A 13,552-nucleotide genomic window follows, 5' to 3' on the forward strand; every position below is an offset into this window, starting at 1 on the left:
CAAATTAAATTCAAACTACTAACAACTACCTACAAAGCCATTCACAACTCTGCACCCAGTTACATCAATGACCTAGTCTCTAAATACCAACCTAATCGTTCTCTTCGTTCTTCTCAAGACCTCCTACTCTCTAGCTCTCACATCACCTGCTCCCATGCTCGTCTCCAGGACTTTTCCAGAGCCTCTCCAAGCCTATGGAACTCCTTACCCCAATCTCTCTGTCTATCTCCTTCTCTATTGGCTTTTAGAGGATCCCTGAAAAACCCTCCTCTTCAGAGAAGCCTACCCTTCCCACACCTAACAACTGTATTTTTATTTGAGTCCATCTGATCATCCCCCACAGCTAACTAGACTTTGTTCCACTTGACCCTCCCTTCTAGATTGTAAGATCTAACGAGCAGGACCCTCTGATCCCTCCTGTATTGATTTGTATTGTGACTGTACTGCCTTCCCTGATGTAAAGCGATGCGCAAACTGCTGGCGCTATATAAATCCTGTATAATAATAAATAATAATATTCAGTACATAATTGTAAGCTTACTGTCATTTTATAATATAAATGCAATCTAAGAAAAAATGTAACTACAGTCTTCTCCACACTAATATATTATGAGTGGAATAAATAAATCATCAAGTACACGTATGTACCGTATTTATCGGCGTATACCGCGCACTTTTTTGCCCTGAAAATCAGGGCAAAATCGTGGGTGCGCGGTATACGCCGATACCCGCTTTCCCGCGCCGAGTTTGAATACTGCGCCGACATATACTGAGCGCAGTACACTCGTGTATTGTCGGGCAGTCTCGGCTCCTCTCACGCTGACGTCCTGGACGTACAGGACTTCAGCACGGGAGTAGCCGAGCCTGCCCGACAATACACAAGTGTACTGCGCTCTGTATATGTCGGCACAGTATTCAAACTCGGCGCGGGAAACGAGCGGGGAGGACGCCGCAGAAGGACGCCGGACCCAACGAAGAGGACACCCGAAGCCGCAGACGGACGCCGGACCCGACGAGGCCGCCGATGGACGCCGCGCAAGACACCAAAACTGTAAGTACAAAAAAACTTTTTTCCACAGAAATTCGGGGCAACTTTAGGGGTGCGCGCTATACGCGGGAGCGCGCTATACCCCAATAAATACGGTAAAATGAAAGTGTTACTAAACTCATGAGCCCCTGTGCTGATCACATACCCTCTCCCAAGAGAAAAAAAAAACCTTTATAGCATTACACACCAAATTGGGCATGTGCAGCCTGACTCCATAGGCTCTGTACTATCAGGAAATTATCAGGGGTCAGTGGAAGAAGAGTAGGATCTGTGCATACACAACGCAGAGTGAGTATAAAAAGCATGCTTTACTGCATATACAGACTGATTTTACTCCTGTGGGTTTAGTAACACTTTAAAAATAGATAATCATTCAGTAAATGACTAATGCTACTCAGTACAAATTGTACACCGTAGCCCCAAATTATCCCCAATTTACCTTAAAGTGGATGTAAACCCACTTTCATTCTTTCTAAACTACTGCCATAGTGCTGATCTATAAGGATATAGAAGCCTCCTGCATGTATCCTCACCCGTCAAATGTCTCCCCTCTGTCTGTTATAAGAACTGAAAAACTGCAGATTCTGTGGGTGGATCTGTTGTCTGGAGCTCTGTGGGTGAAGTCGTGATGTCAGTAGACTCCCCGCCCTCCTCTACACTCCCCTTGTCAACATGCATTTTTTCCTGTGTATTACTTACACTAAATTATGCTATGATCACTAACATCCAATCAAAATCCAGAAAAGTAACCACATGACTTCAGAAAAGGAGTGGGGGTGGGAATTGAAAAATAATGCCTGTCTCCAGGCTAGTGCATGAGATATGTAAATAACCTGTCATTCACAGCACGGGGGCGGAACGTACTAAGGTTTTCCTCTGTAAGTTTGTTTTATTTCACTGAACAATAAAAGAGGATTGCTCAGAGCTGGATTAACTCTGTGTGGCAAGACTGGGCAAAGATGATAGGAAATCTTATACTGTACATTGTGACATCAAAAAAATAAAAAATAAAAATTTCGGGTTTACATCCACTTTAACAAACCTAATTTTGAAAGATGCACATACTGTATATGACATTTTAAAACTCTTACCATGCTGATCCAACAAGCACAGGATTTGGCTGGAGCAAGTACCCTGATCCAGCACCCACCTATAACCTGTGACTGCCAGTGTCACCATTCAATTTAGATCACAGATTAAATTAAATGTCCAGTTTAAATGTATTTATGCTATGATCAAAAACGTGTAGAGCTGTCAAACCATGACCTTAATGATAAAAGTGCAAAAAAAATATATATATATATCTAATATAATGCAATAAAAATGTGAAAAAAGAAAAAGGGAAAAATAAATATTATTATTAAAGCGGAGTTCCACCTAAAAATGGAACTTCCGCTTAATCCACTCCTTGCCTCCTTACATGCCACATTTGGCATGTAATTTTTTTGGGGGGGGAGTGGGGGCTTCAGGAGGAGTGGGACTTCCTGTCCCACTTCCTCCTTCCGCCGAGGGGATGGTAAGGCGAATAGCTTAATCGCCTTATTGCAGCCCCTCCCTGTAGGCGAGCACCTGTCCAATCGGACGGCGCCGCTCGCGCATGCGCAGTGCCGATCGCGCATGCGCAGTGGGTGCCCAGCCGTGAAGCCGAAAGCTGTCACTGCCGGGTGCCCACACTAGAAATTAAGACGCCGGACGGCGAGGGGGGGCGGGGAGCGGAGCCCCGGCCGGCGCGTCGCTGGAACCGTGGAGCAGGTAAGTGTCTGTTTATTAAAAGCCAGCAGCTACACTTTTTGTTGCTGCTGACTTTTAATAAACTTAAAAAAAGGCTGGAAAACCCCTTTAATAATCCAAATGTCCCAATTCCACATCCATAATGTGAACTCAAAACGTGTGCTGATCCAATGTTCAATTTGTGAAGACACCCAGTGCTCCCCACAGGATAGACAGGGTAAGTATATCTGCTCACCAGATTTTAAGACCCTCCAGGGTCTATCTGCGCATTAGTGAGCTTTCACCCCTCACTATGGGCTCAACTGCATCCACTACCCAGCCTGCTCAATTGGATGTGGAATTGGGACATTTGAATTATAAATAATAATTTATATTTTTCCCTTTTTAATTTTTTCATGTTTCCATCTTTATTGCATTATATTAGATTATTTTTTGCACTTTAATCATTAAGATCATGGTTTGACAGCACTACGCATTTTTGTTATGAAGTGTAGATTGTGTAGTGTACATTGTGGTGAGAGCTGCTGTCAGTCACTGTTACTATTTATCCTATGATGTCTTGGAAAATTGAAAGTTTTTTTTTTTTTGTTACAAGTATTATTATGTTAGGCAACTCAAACAAAAAGAATTCCAGTAACCCACAGAAGACTCTGCCGCGTACAGACGATGTTGGCTCAAACTTGTCTTGCATACACACGGTCGCACAAATGTTGTCGGAAATTCCGAACGCCAAGGACGCAGTCACGTACAAGACATACGACGGCACTATTAAAGGGAAGTTCAATACCAGCCGTGTTAGTAGAAGTTTGGTGAGAGACGATTTGCGCTTTTCGGCCTCGTGCTTTTCATTCCGTTACAGCGTGATGAATGTGCTATCTCCATTACGAACGATAGTTTTAACAGACCGAGCGCTTCCATCTCGTACTTGATTCAGAGCATGCGTGGAATTTTGTGCGTTGGATTTGTCTACACACGCTCAGAATTTGCGAGAGCGGATTTTGTTGTAGGAAAATTTGAGAACCAGCTCTCAAATTTTTGGTGTTGGAAATTCCAGCAGCAAATGTCCGATGGAGCCCACACACGGTCGGAATTTCCGACAACAAGCTCCCATCGAACATTTGTTGTCGGAAATTCCGAACGTGTGTACGCGTACACACGTTCTGAATTTTCGACAACAGTTAGCGTAAGCAAGATTTTGACATTTTCAAGTTATTCTTTTTAGGTCTCCTGGGGAATTTTAAAACCTTTGACATGTCTGTTACAATTTGAATATCACAGCTAAAGTGTTATTAATCTGTGCATGTCTTATAGAGAGATGGAACTATCATTGATGGCATGGCTGAATATTATGCTGAAATATACTACCGTAGTGTGGCTTCCTGTGCTGTTCATTATGCGGGTGCTGACTCTACTTCTTGCAGGGAATTCACTATGGAAGAATGAAAAATCTTTCTTTCAATGCAATACAAAAGAGCCTGGTTGCACAACATTGTGCATGAATGAGGTGGGCTCAATTACACATGCACAGTAATGGTTCTGTCAGATCTTACTGGTCACTGCTCCAACGTGGCTGTGGTTTTTCTCTTTCCTTACCCACCCTGGGCTAGGAGCACCTACTGAAGAAAACTGGCTTTCCAAGGAATCTTCTCCAGGCAATTTTTCCAGCTCAAAGAAATCTTCAAAAATCTCTTTACCTTCTATGGAATATTATATTATGAGCCTATTGTTTAAATTGGTTCTAGAAATCTGCTTCTTGGTGGGACAATGGTATGGCATAGGTTTTATGCTTTAAAGTTCATATACATGTGACAATCGAGCATGCTTCAGAGCTTCCTGTTTTTACCCAGGTGCCCAGATAAAAAATATCTTCATCATTATTTTGTCATCACTGACCGGTGTGTCCATCCTACTATGTTATTAGAGCTTCTCTTTTCTATTAAAGCGGAGGTTCACCCTAATAACATGTATATCTGACAAACTTCCTTACATTCGTAACAAGTACAGTCCGCAATTTTTTATTTATTTTTATGCTTTACGTACCTTGTAATCCATCTTTTCAATCTACTTCTCCCCGCGGGAGTAGGCGTTTCTATGCCTAGGGGGATTGTCATCTGGGAGGTCGCCCAGATGACTGACATCTGTTCCCCCCGGCGGTTAAGGCCCTTCGCAACAACGTCATTTTTTTTACTTAGACGTGAGTTACGTCCAACCCTATTCACAGACGACTTACGCAAAAAAAAAAATTCAAATTTCGATGCGGGAACGACGGCCATACTTAACATGGCAATTCTATCTATACGCCGCAAAATACCAGCTTTAACTATATGCCGGAAAAAGCCTACTACAGACGACGTTAGAAAATGCGATGGCCGCGCGTACGTTCGTGGATCGTCGTAAATCGCTAATTTGCATACCCGACACGGAAAACGCCACCCAGCGGACGCCGAAGTATTGCATCTTAGATCCGAAGGCGTACGAAGATGTACACCTGTCGGATCTAACCCAGAAGCCGTCGTATCTTGTTTTGAGGATTCAAAACAACGATACGACGCGGGAAATTTGAAAGTGCGCCGGCGTATCAGTAGATACGCCGGCGTACTTGCTCTGTGGATCTGGCCCACAGTGTGTAGAGGATATATATACATCCCAGGTGTTGTATATGTATTTATACACTGTATAGCTTAGCTAGATCAGTTCTTCCTAATTTACTGGCAGGCAGGTGATTGTGCTATTTAAAGATGTTTTCACAGGCATACTATAGACACCCAGCAGGTACAATATGCAGGAGCAGTGATTTTAATGATCCTTAAATAAAATAAAAAAAAAAAAATTCCTTTAAATATTGCACCTGCTGGGTGTCTATAGTTTTCCTGTGAAAACGTCTTTGAGAACCCGGGTCTTGCCCGAGGGAACATGTATCAATGGAAAAAAAGTTTTAAAAACGCTCGTTTTTTTAGGAGTCTTGCTCCTGAAAAAACTATAGTTTTTTCAACTTTTTCCATTGATACATGTTCCCTGTGGCAAGACCCGGGTTCTCAAAGATGTTTTACGACAATAACTTGCATATTAGGCTTTAAAATGAGCACTTTTGAATTCGAACGTTCGAGTCCCATAAACGTCAATGGGGTTCTAAATGTTCGCACGAACGTTCGGTCCGTTCGAAGGTTCTGGTGCGAACCGAACGGGGGGTTTTCGGCTCATCCCTACTGATCGGGATGCAATCCAGGTAAATGTAAAAATATATATTGGTAATTGATCGGCAAGTAATTGAGGAAAAGTATCGGTACTCATACTCGGTCTTAAAAACCTGGTATCGGCGCAACGCTACTATTCAAAATCTGTTATGCAAACAGCATACCAAAATCGATAGTAATAAGTCCTGCTATAAAATTATTAAACTGTAATACCAATGGTGAACACTGGATGCCACTCAATGACCACTTTATACGTGCAAATACATGAAAGTATTATTATATTGATAAATACAATTAATTATAATAAAATGTTTAATTTTATTGTATCTCAAGATACATTTATGCTTATTACTGGTTTGAGTTTACTGAAGCATCCTTTAACAAAGCAACTGCACATACGGTATACAGTATATTACCTGTCAAATGAACTGCAATACCAATTGTGACCACTAGATGTCATTCAATGCCCTTAGTGTTTAGATGACAGCACTTCCAGGATTCTTGAAATTCTTGTCAGTGCTTTTCTTCTACTCATGCGATTCATTTGTTAATAGGGTTGGATTTTTACGGCTAGGTTTTTCTGGCCTTTTGCCTGTGTTGACAAGTTTTAGTCTTTGGTCAATCACATCAGGTTGACATCAGTTTGAGATGCTTCTGAGATCATTCAGAGTTCATTGAGAGGTACATGACACCGGCACAAAAATGTATACAATTCCATGCTTAGTGCAATAAAATATCAACAGGGAAGTCACTCACATAATATCCTGATATTTGATATAAAAGAAAATGTGATTCCCTAAATATGCTGTGCTACCACTTTAAATAAATTGTAAATAAATAGAATAATTTGACCTAATATATAACAACATACAAACAAATACAGTGAAACAAGTGAATAATAAAATAGTTGTTGTCCTGCAACCTATACAAGTCAAAAGAGCTTCTTTAAAGTTAAAGTGTTACTAAACTTAGACCCTGCATTCACTATATCTGGTCTCCGACAGAACATGGAAATGCAATAGTTTTAGTAAAATATAAAGACTAATAAATACCTTTTATCATTAGCTGTATATAGGGTGCCCACGTGTCCCTAGATTGCCAGGGACTGTCCCCCAATTGACACGTCTGTCCTGGGTCCCAGGCACCTTCATTTCGGAACAATAAAATGTCCCAGAATGAAATAGAGGACACAGTCACCCCCTACTAACTAATAACTACATTTCAGGAACGGGTTGCTAGGGCGAGCGCTGCCTGGCATCTTGCAACCAGTGACAATATACTCTCAGACAGTAAGACCGGGAGCGAGGCCTGCGTCTAGTGCAGCACTGCTGTTCCCACCCACCTTGGCACCTCCACTTTCTCCGGCACCCAGAGGCAAGCAGCAGGGACTGGTGTGATCTTCACTCTCCAGAAAGTGACGCCACTCCTTTCCTTCTACGCACATGGCTCATGCAGAGGGAGTGACAGTAGCACTGCATCTGGTGGCAGGCTATGGGTGGCAAGCGGCACTGCATCTGGTGGCAAGTGGCATATTCACCTGACAAATAACCCGCTGCCAAATTCCCCATCAACCTGAGACTACATTACCCCCCGCCCACCCTCATCTTTTTTGGGGGAAGGTGAGAGAGGGGGTGTGTCCCTGAATGGCAGTTTGGAAATGTGGTCACCCTAGCTGTATATAGCAGTTAGACCCCTGATCCTCTGTCTGGACAATGCTGTTTGGCCCAGTGCTGATCACATGTACCCTCCCAAGAAAAAGAAAAACTCCCTAGCAATACATACCAAACTGAGCAGCCTGACTCCATAGACTCTGTAAATATTAGGTTATTTTTGAAGTCTGTGGAAGAAGGAGATGATCAAGCATGCTTTAGGCTGCATTCACACCTAGGCGTATATACGCCTGAAGCGCGACGCCGCAGCCGCCCCTCATACGCTGGAGGGGTGATTTTACATGGTCGGCTATGGAGATGGTTCACATCTCCACGCCGAACGCCGGACGCCTGACGCCTGCCGCCTGAAAAAAGGTCCCGGACCTTTTTTTCAGGCGTCTTTTGGCGTTCGGCATAGGAGATGTGAACCATCTCCATAGAGGGGGTGAGGCTGCATTCACAATCCCAGCGTTTTGGCGCCGCAAATCGCGGTACAAAACGCCGCTATTTGCCGCCGCAGTTCGCGGGACAAAATGCCGCGATTCAGTACGCCGAGGTGTGAATGCAGCCCTACTGCATATACAGTTTGATTTTACTGTTGGGGGTTCAGTAACACTTTAATCATTTTACCTAGGGTGGCATCTTCATTGTTAACATAGTGTTCCATATTTAAAAAAATAACCACATTACCCGCCACCACACATTTGTGGGGAAGAGACCCTTGTCCTCCCAACAACGCAATAAGCTGCTTTGTCAATGCAGGTGTTTGGAATCTGGCAGTGGGTTATAGGAGGAATGAGGATGACAGGAGCTAGGGTGTTAGCAAGGTATCAGTGGGGTTTCAGGTGTGATGAGGATGACAGGAGCTAGGGTGTTAGCAAGGTGGCAGTGGGGTGTCAGGTGTGATGAGGATGACAGGAGCTAGGGTGTTAGCAAGGTGGCAGTGGGGTGCCAGGTGTGATGAGGATGACAGGAGCTAGGGTGTTAGCAAGGTGGCAGTGGGGTGCCAGGTATGATGAAGATACGGATGACAGGTGGTATGTTGCTAGCAAGGTTTCAGTGGGGTGCCAGGTGTGATGAAGATACGGATGACAGGTGGTATGTTGCTAGCAAGGTTTCAGTGGGGTGCCAGGTGTGATGAAGATACGGATGACAGGTGGTATGTTGCTAGCAAGGTTTCAGTGGGGTGCCAGGTGTGATGAAGATACGGATGACAGGTGGTATGTTGCTAGCAAGGTTTCAGTGGGGTGCCAGGTGTGATGAAGATAAGGATGAGGATGACAGGGGATGGGGTGTTAGCAAGATATCAGTGGGGTGTCAATTACAGCAGCACTGACAGCACTGGAAGAAATTCACCCAGGCAATTGCCAAACACCAAGAACGCACCTGTCAAATCTTAAGGTACAACATTGGCAAGAGCACAAGATTTGTAGCATATCAGACCTCTACACTAAAGGCTCTCTAAAAACCTTCACAGATCTCCAGACTGAATATAACCTCCTTAAAACCGAAGCCTTTACATACAGAATCTCACAAAAGTGAGTGCACCCCTCACATTTTTGTAAATATTTTATTACATCTTTTCATGTGACAACACTGAAGAAATGACACTTTGCTAAAATGTGTACAGCTTGTATAACAGTGTAAACTTGCTGTCCCGTCAAAATAACTCTGGCAACAAAAGTGAGTATACCCCTAAGTGAAAATGTCCAAATTGGGCTCAATTAGCCATTTTCCCTCCCTGATGTCATGTGACTCGTTAGTGTTAAAAGGTTTAAGGTGTGAAGGGGGAAGCAGGTGTGTTAAATTTAGTGAAGAAGGATTGCCGCTCCAAGCCCCAGTACTCTAAAACACATGCCCTTCTAGGAACTTACAGGTGCTGGCTCTGCAAAAAAATTAGGAAGAAAGAAAAAGTCCTGGATGGCCGTACACCATTGAAGGCATCTTTATTAATATCTTGTGTAGCAGATGAAATCCAATACAGTCACTTCACGTTATAGAAAACAGGAAAAAGCACCTGGCGCGTTTCACACCGTATGGAGGTGCTTTATCATAGCATAACTATGATAAAGCACCTCCATACGGTGTGAAACACGTCAACAGCTTTTTCCTGTTTTCTGTAACATGAAGTGACTGTATTGGATTTCATCTGCTACAGAAGATATCAATAAAGATGCCTTCAACTGTGTGTTAAATTTAGTGTTATTGCTCTCACTGTCTCATACTGGTCACTGGAAGTTCAACATGGCACCTTATGGCAAAGAACTCTCTGAGGATCTGAAAAAAAGAACCGTTGCTCTACATAAAAATGGCCTAGGCTATAAGAAGATTGCCAAGACCCTAAAAACTGAGCTGCAGCACGGTGGCCACGACAATACAGCGGTTTAACAGGCCTCACGATGGTCGACCAAAGAAGTTGAGTGCACATGCTCAGCGTCATATTCAGAGGTTGTCTTTGGAAAATAGACGTATGAGTGCTGCCAGCATTGTTGCAGAGGTTGAAGAGGTGGGGGGGGGAGGGGGTCAGCCTGTCAGTGCTCAGGCCATACGCTGCACACTGCATCAAATTGGTCTGTATGGTTGTCATCCCAGAAGCCTCTTTTAAAGATGATGCACAAGAAAGCCTGCAAACAGTTTGCTGAAGACAAGCAGACTAAGGACATGGATTAATATGTAATTACACAACTTGTCCTATAATATGCAACAACAAGTAAATTAATAAAAATGTGTCCTGTTGTACGTGATAAATCAATTTAATAAATCAATAGTAAATAATAAAGTCCCATTGGTGCAAACAAAGATACAACATCAATGCTCGAATATCCTCTAGATATATTTCTTGCTGTGATACAAAAACCGTCTCCGGTCATGCAAACTTAATTGTTCTTCCACCACCTGGATAATTAGTACGACACCCAATGTGCACAAGTAGTAAATTGTGCTTACCAGACCTGGTTGACCTCTTTAATGAAAAAGATGGTCAGATGCGCTTGAGCAGGATAATGCCTGCAGACATATAAATCGACTGGAGCTTGTACGATACCTCACCCTCGGAATGTTGAGATTTTAGAACATGGAATACAAACAGAGAGCTTCCATAGTGCAACGCTATTTTATTAAAATGGAATAAAAACACCAGCCAATTGGCTACTCACATAAAAAGTGCCCTTCTCCCGGCACTGGGGCTGCAAGCTTTGATAAAAAAAACACTGGCTCTCCCACCTCCGTGGCGGCGTGCGTTCCACCAGCTGCTGACACTATGCAGACATTCCGGAAGTGACGTAGGACATAGTACACGTGACCAGGTTCCGCCGCCGACGTACGTATCATATAGTTACGTTTTCAAGCCCCTTGGAGGTGGGAGAGCCAGTGTTTTTTTATCAAAGCTTGCAGCCCCAGTGCCGGGAGAAGGGCACTTTTACTTGTGCACATTGGGTGTCGTACTAATTATCCAGGTGGGGGAAGATTAATTAAGTTTGCACGACCGGAGACGGTTTTTGTATCACAGCAAGAAATATATCTAGAGGATATTCAAGCATTGATGTTGTATCTTTGTTTGCACCAATGGGACTTTATTATTTACTATTTTTATTAATTTACTTGTTGCATATTATAGGACAAGTTGTGTAATTACATATCACTCCATAGCACCCCCAGTACACTTTTTAGCATGCATCAGATAGAAGTCACATTTTAAATGTTAATATGCAAGTTTTGTCCTAAAAAGTGTTTGGGGACCTGAGTCCTGCCCCAGGGGACATGTATCAATGCTTTTTTCTTTTTTTTAAATGGCCGTTTTTTTCGGGAGCAGTGAATTTAATAATGCTTAAAGTGAAACAATAAAAGTGAAATATTCCTTTAAATTTCGTACCTAGGGGGGGGTGTAAAGTCAGCATGTGAAATAGCGCATGTTTCCCGCACTTAGAACTGTCCCTGCACAAAATGACATTCTGAAAGAAAAAAAGGCATTTAAAATTCACTCGCGGCTATAATGAATTGTCGGCTCCCGGCAATTCTGAGAGGATTCATTCATAAAAAAAAAAATGCGTGGGGGTCCCCCCAAATTCAATTACCAGGCCCTTCAGGTCTGGTATGCATATTAAGGGGAACCCTGCCGTAAAAAAATAAAAAATAAATGACGTGGGGTTCCCCCCAAATATCCATACCAGGTCCTTCAGGTCTGGTGTGGATTTTAAGGGGAACTCCACCCCAAATTTAATAAAAAAATGGCGTGGAGTCCCCCCAAAAAATCCACACCAGACCCTTATCCGAGCACGTTAACCTGGCCGGCCTCAGAAAAGAGGGGGAGACAGAGTGCGGCCCCCCCTCTCCTGAACCGTACCAGGCCACATGGACATCCTCCCCATGTTGATGGGGACAAGGGCCTCATCCCCACAACCCTGGCCGTTGGTTGTGGGGGTCTGCGGGCGGGGGGCTTATCGAAATCTGGAAGACCCCTTTAACAAAGGGGACCCCCAGATCCCGCCCCCCCTGTGTGAAATGGTAATGGGGTACATTGTACCTCTACCATTTCACCCCAAAAAAAGTGTCAAAAATGTTAAAAATTACAGTAGCCGGTTTTTGATAATTATTTTATTAATCTCTTCTTTCCGCGCTTCTTCTTTTCTTCTTTCATTCGAGTTTCTTCCTCCATCTTCCTCTGCTTCTTTCTTGGGACTTCTCGTCCGCATCTTGCCCGGCGTCTTCTTCCATCTTCTTCTCCTTCCATCGGCCTTCTCGTCCCCCATCTTCTTCTTCCTCTGCTTCTTTCTTGGGTCTTCTCGTCCGCATCTTGCCAGGCGTCTTCTCCCATCTTCTTCTCCTTCCGTCGGCCTTCTCGTCCGCATCTTCTTTTTCTTCCCCGGACACTGCGCTTGAAATTGAATTCCCCGCCGTGTGCCGCTCCTGGGACTCCACCCCCCTCTGACGCCACAGGTAAACTCATAAGAAAGTCATGTGCGTCAGAGGGGGGCGGGGTCACATGAGCGGCACACGGCGGGGAATTCAATTTCAAGCTCAGCGTCCAGAAGAACAAGAAGATGCGGGACGAGAAGGCAGACGGAAGGAGAAAAAGATGGAAGAAGACGCCGGTCAAGATGCGTTTGAGAAGTCCCAAGAAAGAAGCAGAGGAAGATGGAGGAAGAAACCCGAATGAAAGAAGAAAAGAAGAAGAAGCGCGGAAAGAAGATATTAATAAAATAATTGTCAATTAATTTTTTGTCACTTTTTTCGGTAAAATGGTAGAGGTACAATGTACCCCATTACCATTTCACACAGGGGGAGCGGGATCTGGGGGTCCCCTTTGTTAAAGGGGTCTTCCAGATTTCGATAACCCCCCTGCCCGCAAACCCCCACAACCACCGGGCAAGGGTTGTGGGGATGAGGCCCTTGTCCCCGTCAACATGGGGACATCCTCCCCATGTTGAGGGCATGTGGCCTGGTACGGTTGAGGAGAGGGGGGGCGCACTCTGTCCCCCCCCTCTTTTCTGCGGCCGGCCAGGTTAACGTGCTCGGATAAGGGTCTGGTGTGGATTTTTGGGGGGGACTCCACACCATTTTTTTTTTACATTTGGGGTGGAGTTCCCCTTAAAATCCACACCAGACCTGAACTGCCTGGTATGGATATTTAGGGGGAACCCCACGTCATTTTTTTTTTTTGACGGTGGTGTTCCCCTTAATATCCATACCAGACCTGAAGGGCCTGGTAATTGAATTTGGGGGACCCCCACGTTTTTTGTTTTGTTTTTAGTTTTAATGAGCAATGACTGTATTCTTTATAGCCATTGGTACATTTAAATTACTTTTTTATTCACTTCAGAAATGACATCTTGTACAGGGACAATTCTAAGCACGGGAGACATGCACACCTTAACAGGCATGTTATACACCCCCCCCCCTGTATGAAATTTAAAGGAATATTTCACTTTTAT

Source organism: Rana temporaria, chromosome 2 (genome assembly GCF_905171775.1).
Source record: "Rana temporaria chromosome 2, aRanTem1.1, whole genome shotgun sequence".
NCBI classification, from domain to species: Eukaryota; Metazoa; Chordata; class Amphibia; order Anura; family Ranidae; genus Rana; species Rana temporaria.